Genomic DNA, 12,329 nt, shown 5'->3' on the forward strand with positions numbered 1-12,329 from the left:
AGGCGCGAATGAAATGTTCCGTGTGTGTACATTCGTGAATGCAAGCTGACACGGGTGTGCACCCACAATAATGTATTGTTTGGCGTCAGGTAGTGGATATCGTGAACCGGTCTCGGCTCAGGTGTTTGGTGTTCTGCAATGTTACTCTGCTTCTTTTTTTTCCCTCTCTTTTCTATTATTTTCCTTCTCTCTTACTTTCTTTTATTTTATTCTATTTTATTTTATTTTTTTTTCCTCCTTCCTCTTTTTGTTTTGTCACAAGATATGTGTATATTCACCTTCGTTTTAAAACCGAAACATCTGCGCCTCAAAGAGCGACTCAGTTTAATTAAAAGCCGCGAGGATTTATCCCGGCTTTTATATTAAAGATATATATTTTCTAGCTTTGCACACCGTAATGTCGTTAATCAAATAATATGGCCACTTGTCAATGTCTTGTTATCAATTTCTGCGAACAAGTTTTTTGTTTGCCCCTTTTTCTCTAAACGATCCGATTATCGATTCTGCGTGATTGTCATACTTTTGGAAGAATATAGGGATTGGTGAAAGAGATATTTTCTGTGACGAATTAAAATTTTTGTCCTTCATTTTATTTAGCTCAATGATTATTTTATTTTGATAATGATTTTTCAATTATTTTAGCATTACGAATTTTAATCTTTTAATTGTTATTCTAATAATAATTTCGTAAGAATAAATCTTTAATGTTTTATTTCTTTTTTTACTCGAATAATAGTAATTGCTCGATTATTCTATTTCTATTCAATTATTTTGTTGTTTTTAAAATATTTAATTTGTGTATTAATGATAATTATTAATTTCAATTTTAATCTTATCATTTTATTTAGCATATTATCATTTTAATAATAATTTCTCAATTACATCTAATTTCAATCTATTATATCTTATTTATTATTATTTTATAATAATAATTTTGTATTTCAAACAATTTTTCAAAGAAAAAAACATTAATCTCTCGATCATTACTAAAATATTCTAAAATATAATAAAAATGTTGAATCAAAAACTATCAACTGTTATTAACTTCTTCATTATCATAAACTTTTTACCTCAAATATTCAGATTTAAACACATTTTGAATACATTCACATCGGATATATCTATATCTGTATCAAATTTCAAAAATTCAACAAACTATATAATAAAAGTAAAATTCCTCGATAATATCTTTTCTTTTCCAAAGAAAAAAAAAATTCGCAATAAAACACATTGAATAATATAAATAAACACGAACGAAATATTACGCAATCTGATAACCAAATATTTAAAATCCTTGAATGCTTCCTAATTATCATTCACCCGAAAGAGAAATGCCGATTCATCGAATTCTATCCGTCTCGAATGGTGGACGAGAGGCAGGCAAAAACCGGGTCGAATAATGACGATAATAACCTTAATAATAACTCGGTGTACCTCGGCCGTTCCTTACTCCCCGACAGCAGGTAACCCTGCCACGATCCAGAGCCGTAGCTCGGGTGCTTCTGGAAACGGGGGGACTCCCCCACCACGCGGAGGGCCCGATGTAGGGCCCAGTCAGGTCGGCCGACATCATCTCGCCTCCGCTGTCCTCAGTCGTCGACGAACCGGTGCTCGTGCCGTGCGCCACTGTGTAACCGTTGTTTAAACCGTTTTTCGTTCTCACCGATGGTGTGTACCCTTTGTCGTGCCGTTCCTCGTCTCGTTCGATATTTACACGGTGACGATTTGTACACGGTTTAAACAGTGCGGATCGATTTCCCTACGATCGTGAAAAAGGTACGTGAGGCGAATATACGAAACCGATGGAGAAAACCGATGAAGGTTCGAGAGCTTTGAAAAGGTCTCCTTGGCGTGTATTTTAACAGAGGAGAAAAAGAGAGAGATAGATAGAGAGAGAGAGAGAGAGATATCCAATTAATCTTTCTAACGGAATTCGGCTTGGGGCAACGTATCGTATATGGAATTTTTTCATGGTTCGTTTGCTCGAATTTTCTTCGTTCGAAAATTGGCCATCCTACAACGTTGCGACGTGTAATGAAATACGTGTTCGATGAATTTCTCGAAATCCTAGTCTTTTTCGTTGTCCACCGTTCTGTTTTCGAATCTGGCGTGGTTTTTTGGTTTTGACGTTTAATTTCGCTCGATTCCAAGTGTCGATTGGTTCGTTGGTTTTTCGATCAGAGATGGAAGGGTGAAACGAATATGCGTTTTTTTTGGAATTTTTGTCTTTTCGGAAATTGGATAAATAGTATCCTGAATTTTTTTTATCTTTTAAATAAGATTGATGATAGTCTATGTTTGAGGATTTTTTATTTTCGCGTGAAAATCGTTTTTGACATTATTCTGTTCTTGATTTTAATTCTTTGATAATGTTCAATAATGATTCGATTGAAAATCTTTCGATGAAAGAATAAAGAATTTCGAGTCGATCGAAAAATACCAAATATAAATGTGAGAGTTAAGAGTTAAATCTAATCCTTTTGAACAAAATTTTCCTTTTAGCAGTGAGTACAATGTTATAATAATAAAATAAATTACACTAAGCCTAATACATAAAATGAAATATTATAACAATTTCTGATAAAATTAGATGACTTAAAAGAAAATTGTAACGATCTTAAAAAATATTTTGAAATCTCGCTTTGAATGAGTTCTATTTCGAATGAGTTACTTAAAATAATTTTTCTTCTCTCTCTCTTTTTTTTTTTAATGTCCCATTTAAAATTTTTTTACGATTTTCAAAAACATGTCGCGTATAATAATATCGTTTTAATCTTAGAAATGTTTCAAGGGCAATTTTCTTCGAGCGTGAAAATTTTCTATACAACGTATAAACTGCATTTCGTATATAAGTCGTCGAGTTTCCTTCTCGACGTGTGTAGGATCGTATAGTCCAAGTGCAAACGTAGGCGTTCTACTCATGTGTCTTAAACTCGTTTCGAATTGTGTATATCAGAAACGAGAATCTTCAGCGAAATGGCTCTCCCTAAAGTCGAATAATCTTATTCAAACGTTATAAAGATAATTGCAATCATTTTGCGTTCATTTAAATAAAATGTGAAGAATCTTATTAAATTATTGAACGTCGTGAAACTTTATTTTGTATTATTACTTATACATTTTTATATTTTCGACGTAAAAAAAATTGAAATGCGTATAATAATTTTTAAAATTTTATTATGGTGTTAGCAGACTAATATTGAAACGTTCTTTAAAAGTTCTTGAAAGATATTGCTTCGAAGATATTTTATGTGAAAAAGTGAACAGAAGTTACATCGATCGATTTCATAAAATTTGGAAAATAGTGTAAAGTAGTGGTATTACAGTTTTCTAAATGTATCATGCAATTTTACAGCTATTGTATGTCATTTTTCTTTTTTCTTTTAAGTGAAACAACAATTCTTAAACTTTATCCACGTGATTTTCAATTTTTTGTGATCTTCTATGAGAAAATGATTGAGGAAATCAGAGAAAAAGTTGCACAGGTGATGAAATTTTTAAGTTCTTCAAGTACGAATTTATCGAAGCTAAGAGAAAGAGAAAAAGTTACCATAAATATTAAACGAGACGGATCACGTCGAAAAACATTTTGAAACGTCTAAAAAAGTAAATGTAAATATATCTGGCCATTGTTTTCATATCTTGCGAAATCACATTTGAATCGAACGAAAATTAAAATTATACATACAATATTTATCAAGAAATCGATAGAAAAATATTTAAATCTTTTATATTTCCAGTTTCTATCTAGTAATAGAAATAGAAATTTAATTCTCGAAAGAAAAAAGTAACAAAATTTTTATCTTTATAAAAATTATAAATGCAATAATTTATAATACAAATTTTTGCATCTTCTTTACACGCATTGTATTTATTTAGTTCTTAAAAATACATTTACATCATCCTTCCTCTAAATCATCCCTCAAAACTTTCAACTTTGATTTCAACGTTTATAATATATAATTAAATATTTCGATCGTATTGTGTGTATAATATAAAATCGACGTGGCAGAGATAACGCGTACCTGTCTTGCTTATCCACTCTGGTTACAAAGAAGACGTATCGGAAATGTTGAGTTTTTTTTATTTGCTCGAGGCAAATATTAGTCGAATATGAGCATGTTTGCAGTCTTATACGTTGCGACGAAATACAACGGCGGATTTGTTTGAGAATGGTACGCATTTTAAAAAGAAGATACTGTCTAATTGGCATATCGTTTCATAATATTTGATCGAACGTTCCATTCTGTTTATATTTAAATCAAAATATCATCGGGACGATCAATCGATAAAAAATTTATTGCAAGGAGATTTAACAAATTGATTTATAAAATTGATAATCGTTGCCATAAGATGAATATATACGTAAATATTTTTCTCGTTTCTTTTTTTTTCTCCCTCTTTCCTTTCTTCTTTTTAACGCGTATACGGAATGAAGTGGCTTGGGATGTTTGCTTTATCCCGATCGATTTCAATCTTGTTACCAGGATTAACAATGCATCTCGTGATTTTTTTTCTTTTCTTTTCTTTTCTTTTCTTTCTTTTCTTTCTTTTTTTAATCAATGAAAACGGTGTACCATGGTGTAATCTCATCGAAATCCTGGCTCCAGGATTCGGTTACGCCCCGATACGTTTTAACAGCGTGGCACGAATCGTGCTTTCAAGTGAAACGTTATTATTTACGGTCCATCCACTTCAAGAAATCTTCTTCTTGGAACAGTCGAGGTTGTGGGATGACAAAAAAATATGATGGTCTGTAATTTGTAAGTTATAGATATTCCTTTTTTTTTTTTTTTTTTTTTTTTTGAAAAGAAATTTTCAATCAAGATATTTCAATTACCAAGCGGATGATAAAATATTTTCTGAGGAGAAAGAATTTTTAATTTATTCTTTTTAATTGTTTGAAACAATAAATTGGAGAGTAAACACGTTACGTTTTATGTTTAGAAATTAAAGAAAACTTTATACATGCGTACTTTGACATCTCTCTCGAAAGAAATTCGAATCTAGTTGAAAAAGTTATTTTAAACTAAACTTGTTGAAACTTTTATATATCCACATATGGCTCACATGGAAAGTATTTGAACATATTTTTATTTCTTAATGAAATGTTAATTTTTTATTTTTAGTGAAACTTTTTATAAAACATAATGGTTTATATGTAAAATAAATTTTCAAGAAAATTTTGAACAATTCTGAAATTTTGGAGATTCCATCCCCTCTTAAAAGATGTTCCATCGACTTGAATTGCATACAACTTTCGTTAAAAATCAGAATTTTCCAATTAAATGAATTTCTCTGTAAAATAATAGTATTCAAATACTTTTTCAGTTTAGCCATTATACCAATGTCACCCTCTTGTTTCATCATTATCATTTGCGTGGCAAGATTCTCTTCCGCCAGATGGGACACAAGTGGATTCATAAAACGGAAGCGAGTTAATGCTACAAGGACATTTTTTTCATTTAATATTCCTCAACGATATTGTCGTGGAATCCCTTGATTTTTAATTGATAATTACACTAGATTTTATTTTTCTTAACGTATTTCTGTGACGCCTTTGAAGGATCGATTGTAAAAGGGAAAAATGTTTTGGTATATAATAAATGTCGAAGCTTATTTAATAAATTATAAATACTTCACTTATTAATAATTTATAATTTAATTTTAATTTTAAATTTATTCTCCAAAAATTTTTCACATTTATATTGAAATTCTGTACGTATATAAAGTAACATAAAACAAATTATTGTTGCATTTGTATTTTTGATTCTTGAAAGAGAAATGGAATTATTATAAAACGATCCTCAAATATGCACAATTCTATTTATTTATATTGTCACAATCCAATCTAACAAGTTTCTAAAAATTACATACAACAAATTCGCAATGCAGAACATATACACGATGCATTTTAATCTTATATCATTCGTACAAAAGATAAAAGAAATAGAATATTTTGTAACACGTTAATTGATAGAATTGATTCGACTAAAAATATAATTTCGCGAATATTTATTTATGAAAAAACATTGGGGGGGAAAAAGACACGTATTACACAAATATGACATCCATCTACACGATATCGATCTAATTTCCATCGCCTTCGCTCGTTCCACGATTATTTCCTTTAATTTCCTTTATCAACCGACTTATTTCCCCTCCGACAATATATCTACACTCGCTCGAGGCGCGAAGAATTTTAATACACGTGCAATTCTATGTTATTTGTCTCGATCCTATCGTTCCCTCCTCGCAAATCGATACCGCGTATCTTGCTCGGCACATCCGTAGGGAAAGATTCGATTTAACTTGTGTGTCACTGCTCTCCTCTCTATCGGAGTCGTATCGTGGTTGTTTCAATTGGTTACAAGTGGGTCTGGTGAACGGCAGAGAATAAACAATATTACGTATAAGCGTCGAATCGAGGAGGAGAGAGAGAGAGGGGGGGGAGAGATGGAGAGAAATTAAAAGAGAAAAGGGGACACGAAATATTGAGTGGAAAAAGAGAGAATGGGTAGAATAAAAATGGAGAAAAAAGGTATAAGGAAATAAGAAATGAAATTGGGGAAGGATATCACGAAAGGGGAGAATATAAAATAAAAAAGGGTAGGGATGGTGGAAAATATATTGTCGAAATAATGGAACTGGAACCGTGTAGATAAGGGAAAGTTGAAAAAGAGTATCAGAAACGTATAAAATATAAAAGGAATTGTAGAATATTGGGAATCGAGTAAAAAAGGAGAGAGAGAGAGAGAGAGACGTTGGAGGAAAAAATTGGCGAAAGAATAAAAGGGTGGAAAGGTGAGAGTTGAAAAGAGCGAAATTTTAGAACGATGGTAAAGAAAATGTGGAATATGAAAAATATGGAAAAGGAAAGTAGAAGAAAAATACTGGGAATAATAATAAAAGAAAGATTTAAAAAAATAGTAGAAATGTTGAATAAAATACACGAAAAAAAAATGGATAAAAAAACAAAATTATCAATTATTAAAAGCACAGAAAAATTTCAAAACTTATAAAAACGATAATAATATAATTCACACATTCTCTCACATTCAAATATGATCCAAATGAGAATTAAAACAAAATGAATAAAAAAATTCAGAATAAAAAATAAAACGAAAATATATATATATATATATAATAGAAAATTATAAAAAGAAGAAATGAAGAGATAAGAAGAAAAATAAGAGACGTGGGTGGACACAATCGTAGAAAGTAGATTACAAGATTAGAAAAGATTGTGGAAAGGATGACGAGATAGAGAGAAAGTTGATGGAGACTAAGATATTAAAAACGTGTGAGAAATGGGGATTGAAAGGGATGAAATTGCGAGAGGAAGTGGCGAAAACGAAAAAAAGGAGAAGGTGGATATAAGAATCGCCACCACCACTTTGTTTCTCGTCAATCGAGTTTCAGCCGCAGACTCGTGGGCATCGTAAATGTGACTCTACTGATAAATGTGTTACGATTGGTTCGTCTACTTTTTCCATTTCTATTTGCTCCAGCAAATAGTGCATCTTTGTTCCTGGATTACGAGAAAAACGTGTCCTTAAATTGCATTCCCTTCGATGGAACTGGTAATTGCCTGAGAGCAACGGGATTATCAATCTTGCGTTATTGCGTCTTCTTTTTGAATATTCTTTTAAATTAAAATTATATTTTAATAGGAGGTAGAGAAGTTGGAAAAATTATTTATGCAAATAATGTTCGTTTTAAAAAGTTATTATATGGAAGAAATTTGGAAATTATAATAATGGTTTATCATATTTTTCTTATGATAAAATATAACGTACAGTGTAATTTGCATATATATATAGGATGTTCAAAAAAAATCGAGCAAGTTTGCCAGATGTTTGATAAGTTATTCCGTTATTATGCAAAAATTATTGCGAAAAATCTTTTTCTTTGATAAAAAAACAGGGGATAAGTTAATTAAAAATAAAATTCAAGTGTAAGTTTTTTAATTTATGATAATAAATACGAAAATGTATTGTGAATTATTGAAATCAATTGTAGATATATTTGTTCAAAAGATATTTGATTTTTTATTTGGAATTTATTTTTCTAATCAAGATGTTGATAATTTTTCAAAAATTATTAAAAGCATTGGAAGCTTTTTTATATGAAAATAATTGAAAAATACTTTTTACTTTAAATAAATAATAAATAAATAAATAAATATAAATAAATAAATAATAATAATTTAAATTTTATACTTCATTGTATATTTGTCAATTGTTGCAATATCAAAAACAAATCTACGAAGTGTACAATTTTGCGTATCTATCACGTATATATTTATGAAACAAACGTGATTTATGTTTGTGTAATTGAGATATAAAATCTATTAACAGCTTTATACCTTGATTGTTTCATTTGTAATATCTATAATTGATTTTAAGTTGATTTATTTCACTTGGGCTAAAATAAAACAATTTATTTCCTATCAGATTTTCTGTTTGTGCAAAATTGGAAAGATGAAGATAACGAATAATAGAAGCTTTCAGATAAACTGATATATCTTTATTGCATATTAATAGATTTCTATTTTTTATTGCAACAAATATTTGATAATTATTTTATTATAAATTAGATAGAAAGTATAATTGTGATATGTTTTTTTAGAAAATTTTATTAAAAAATCGTATAATAGGTATCCATAATAAAGAAGGAATATTTTTTCAATTCATTATGTAAACTAGGTTGAAAAAATAAGATAGAATATATTAGATTTTTCGTGATATCTCAATTTAATTTCCTTCATTTTCTTATGTTTCATTATTATATTCTACAAAAATAATCTTTTGTGAAAAGATATTATTCCATATTTCCAACTTACTTTTCTCATCTCGATTCATTTACTTAACTTTAACTCTCCATCTACAATACAATCTTTTATCTTCTTTGACTTTTTAATTATTTATTTTTTCTATTAACTATTTCTGTTTTACAAGAAATTAAACTTTGTGGAAGAAATTCATTTATTTGCCCTGTTGCATTGCAATTTTTCTTTGTTCGATTTGACTTTAATGTCTTCCTTTTATTACTTCTTATTCTCACTTTTCCTTAAATTAAACTTCTACATTTCCAACTCGTACTTTCATCCAGTTCCATTTGTTCAGATACACATCAAAATCTTTTTACCTGACTTTTTAATCTCTTCATTTCCTATGGATTCTTATTTTCTTCAAAGTAAAAACATTTCATACAAAGGGAACTTATTTATCTACATCACAAATCTTCTTTTGATCAATTAAAAAAATGGAAGTATAATAAATTGAAAAGATTAATTAGGACGAAAATGAATTAAAAATTAAATCGTAATAGAAATTTTTAATTTTCAAAAAATTCATATTTATAATTTTTTCACAAACTATTCTTCTATTATCTTCGATATAGTCAAGATTAATAATAATAATGAATGAAAGAATATATTTATCATGAATGATGCTATATTCAAATCTGTCAATCGAATTCATGTTCATCTTTTTTCTTTATACTACAATGATTTGCATTGATATTCGATATCATTTATATATCAAAAATTATTATTCTATATCTCTATCGTATTGATTATGTATATCGTAAATATTCAAACGCAATAATTTCATCACAATAAGCTACTATATTGAGATCTCAAAAATACTTTTTGTTATTTGCATTTACTATTATAATGGTCAAACATTAAGAAATATGTACTTTTTATTTATTTTTCATTGCAAAATTTACCAATTGAAATTATTAGAAAATTAGGTATAATCATATATTAATTGATGGATTTGTAAATAAATCAAAGTTATTTTGGAAAATAAAATAATGAAAATTGAAGGAAAATATGGAATTCTGACGTTAAAAAAATAAAGAAAATCTGTACATATTATAAACATAAATATAAAACATTATTTAACTTGATCACTCTTTAAATATTTTTGCAAATATTATTAATTTAGAAATTTATCAACACAAAAAAAAATATACATATCAATAATCTCTTACACATCACGATATATGAACATTGTAATACAAGATATCATTATCTGTACAATTATATTACCCATTCCACATCATTTGCATCATACATATCACAGAACATTCTCCTACCATCTCCTACCTATCAATGCATAACCAAGGTTATCATCACGACCAACTGTAATAATAACAATCCATGAAAGAATATACGTTTATCACTGTCCCAGACCCGCTAACCAAAATCGTGACACGTGAATTAATAAACACCAATCACGTAGCCGACACCGTGCCTCCATTCATCGGCTAAACGATTTACAGCCTAATCCGCTCCCCCTTTCGAGCGGAGAGGAAAGTGTCGCGCTTTTAAATTGTGTTTCCGCATCAATGAATAATTACTAAGATGAACGGAAGTGGAAACGCGATTGGAGGAGGAGCGGCGTGATGTTCCAAGCGGATTCGCGAACCGTGGGAACGATTCTGCTCTGGATGAGCCGTGCCTTCGTGGAATGTTCACCGGTGACTTCTTCCTTCTCTGTCTTTCTTCTTTTTTATACAGGGTGATTCGTAAATCCATATCGATACTTTGAGAACACACTGTTCAATTAATCATGATATCACGAAGATCGTGAAAAGATAAAAAGAGTCGCCTCTTTTTGGAATGTTCTTTTCAATCTTCTTTATTCTTTTTCTTTTTATACAGAGTGAATCGTAAGTATCGATATTTTAAGAAGACTGTTCAATCGATGATATCGAAATCACGAAATATGTGTCATGAAAATGTAAATTAAAAAAGATCGTGTCTTTGTGGAAACATGTTCATTTCTTCTTTCTATACAGAGTGATTCGTAAGTACGTATTGATACTTTAAGAATACTGTTCAATCGATGATGAAATCACGAAACATGCGTCACGAAGATCGTGAAAATATATAAATTAAAAATATAATATTAATTATATATTTTTAATATATTTTAATTATATTAAAAATATATAAATTAAAAAAGATAATGTCTCGACGTGGAGTCGTAGAATATTTACTTCTTTCTTTCAATCTTTTTATTTTTTTCTTTTTATATATGTATATATATGATTTGTAAATATGTCTCGTTAAAATCATGATGAAATCACACGAATTTATGTGAAAATATAGGTTAATAAGATTATAGAAATACAAATTAAAAATGGTACCTGGAAGCTGATAAAATTTGATATTTAAAAAATTAATTTGTTTTTTATATAATAAAAATAATTTAAATAAACAGATGATTTTCTCTATTTTTCTTCTTTTTTCTTTCTTTTTTCATTAATCTCTCGAGATTAAATCAAATTAAATTTTGATAGCAGTTTTAATATACATTTTTGTGATCTTTGTAATATGTAATATTTTAATCCATAAAAAAAAAAAATCAGTGAAATTCTATCCTCAATTAAATAGTATTACTTTCCATGTGATCTACTTCCATGTGATTGAAGTACTATAGGGATATACTTTTATTTATGAGCCACCCGGTATATATATCCTCGCGTCGACGCGTTTGCTCGTTTTATCTGGTCGTCAAGTTCGAACTGATAAACGTCGCGAAACGTCCTCCTGTTGGGTATGTCTCGTTCGTTTACGAGTCGTGTGACGTCTTTCTCGTTCTTTATTGGATGGCTTTGTGTCACTCTTATTGCGTGTTTCTTACTTTTAGTTTTATGTACAGGTTATGTATAGATTCTCTGATTTTTGTTCTTATATTCAAAAGTCTTGTCTTCCTGTCGTTCTTAGATTAGTTTTATTGTTTTGGCGAGAAAATGAGATTGGTCGAATTGCATTTACAATGAACTTGCAAATTGAATTTATTCGATCTATTTTTTCATTTATTCGATTTACGTATATAATTATACTTTGAATGTTATTTGTTTATTACTTAATATAAAAATTCTTTTTTTGCTTTTGATTTTTAACGATCTTAATTCTTTTTTATAAATCAAATTTAAATTTGTGTTAAAGATTAATGAGATTAAAAATTTAATTAAGATTAAAAAGAATAAAAATTGAAAATTAAAAAAACCATAACAATAATCGATCGTCATAACAATAATCGATAATCTGTTACAATATTAATAATAATAATAATAATTTCTCGAAAATCAATGTCATCATCAATGTTAACACCAATAAAAATGTTAACAGCGAATTATACATTTTACTTTTTATAAAAAGAGGAAAATTTAATCCCATACAGAAAGTTAATCGAATGCACTTTTCTCGAGTGAAAGAGATTGTAATAAAATTTAAAATTATAATAAAATTCATGGCGCGTCTATATAAATGTGGAAGTAGGTCAATGTACTTATATAAATTTAAAATT

General features: G+C 28.8%; 1 protein-coding gene across 12 annotated transcripts in view; it reads left to right on the forward strand.

The window, feature by feature from the left end:
* Positions 1-12,329, forward strand: part of LOC122715523 (kazrin) — a 172,568-nt gene that overhangs the window by 66,959 nt on the left and 93,280 nt on the right. Inside the window, exon 1 of one of the 12 annotated variants that reach the window (XM_043937785.1) lies at positions 1,684-1,776. The exons of the other annotated variants lie outside the window; for them this stretch is intronic. The gene's annotated coding sequence lies outside the window, so the exon portion shown is untranslated. Of the gene's footprint in view, positions 1-1,683; positions 1,777-12,329 lie in introns of those variants that run through there. 12 annotated transcript variants of the gene reach the window in all.

Source organism: Apis laboriosa, unplaced genomic scaffold, assembly GCF_014066325.1.
Source record: "Apis laboriosa isolate Shangri-la unplaced genomic scaffold, ASM1406632v1 scaffold38_cov145, whole genome shotgun sequence".
Classification (NCBI taxonomy): Eukaryota; Metazoa; Arthropoda; class Insecta; order Hymenoptera; family Apidae; genus Apis; species Apis laboriosa.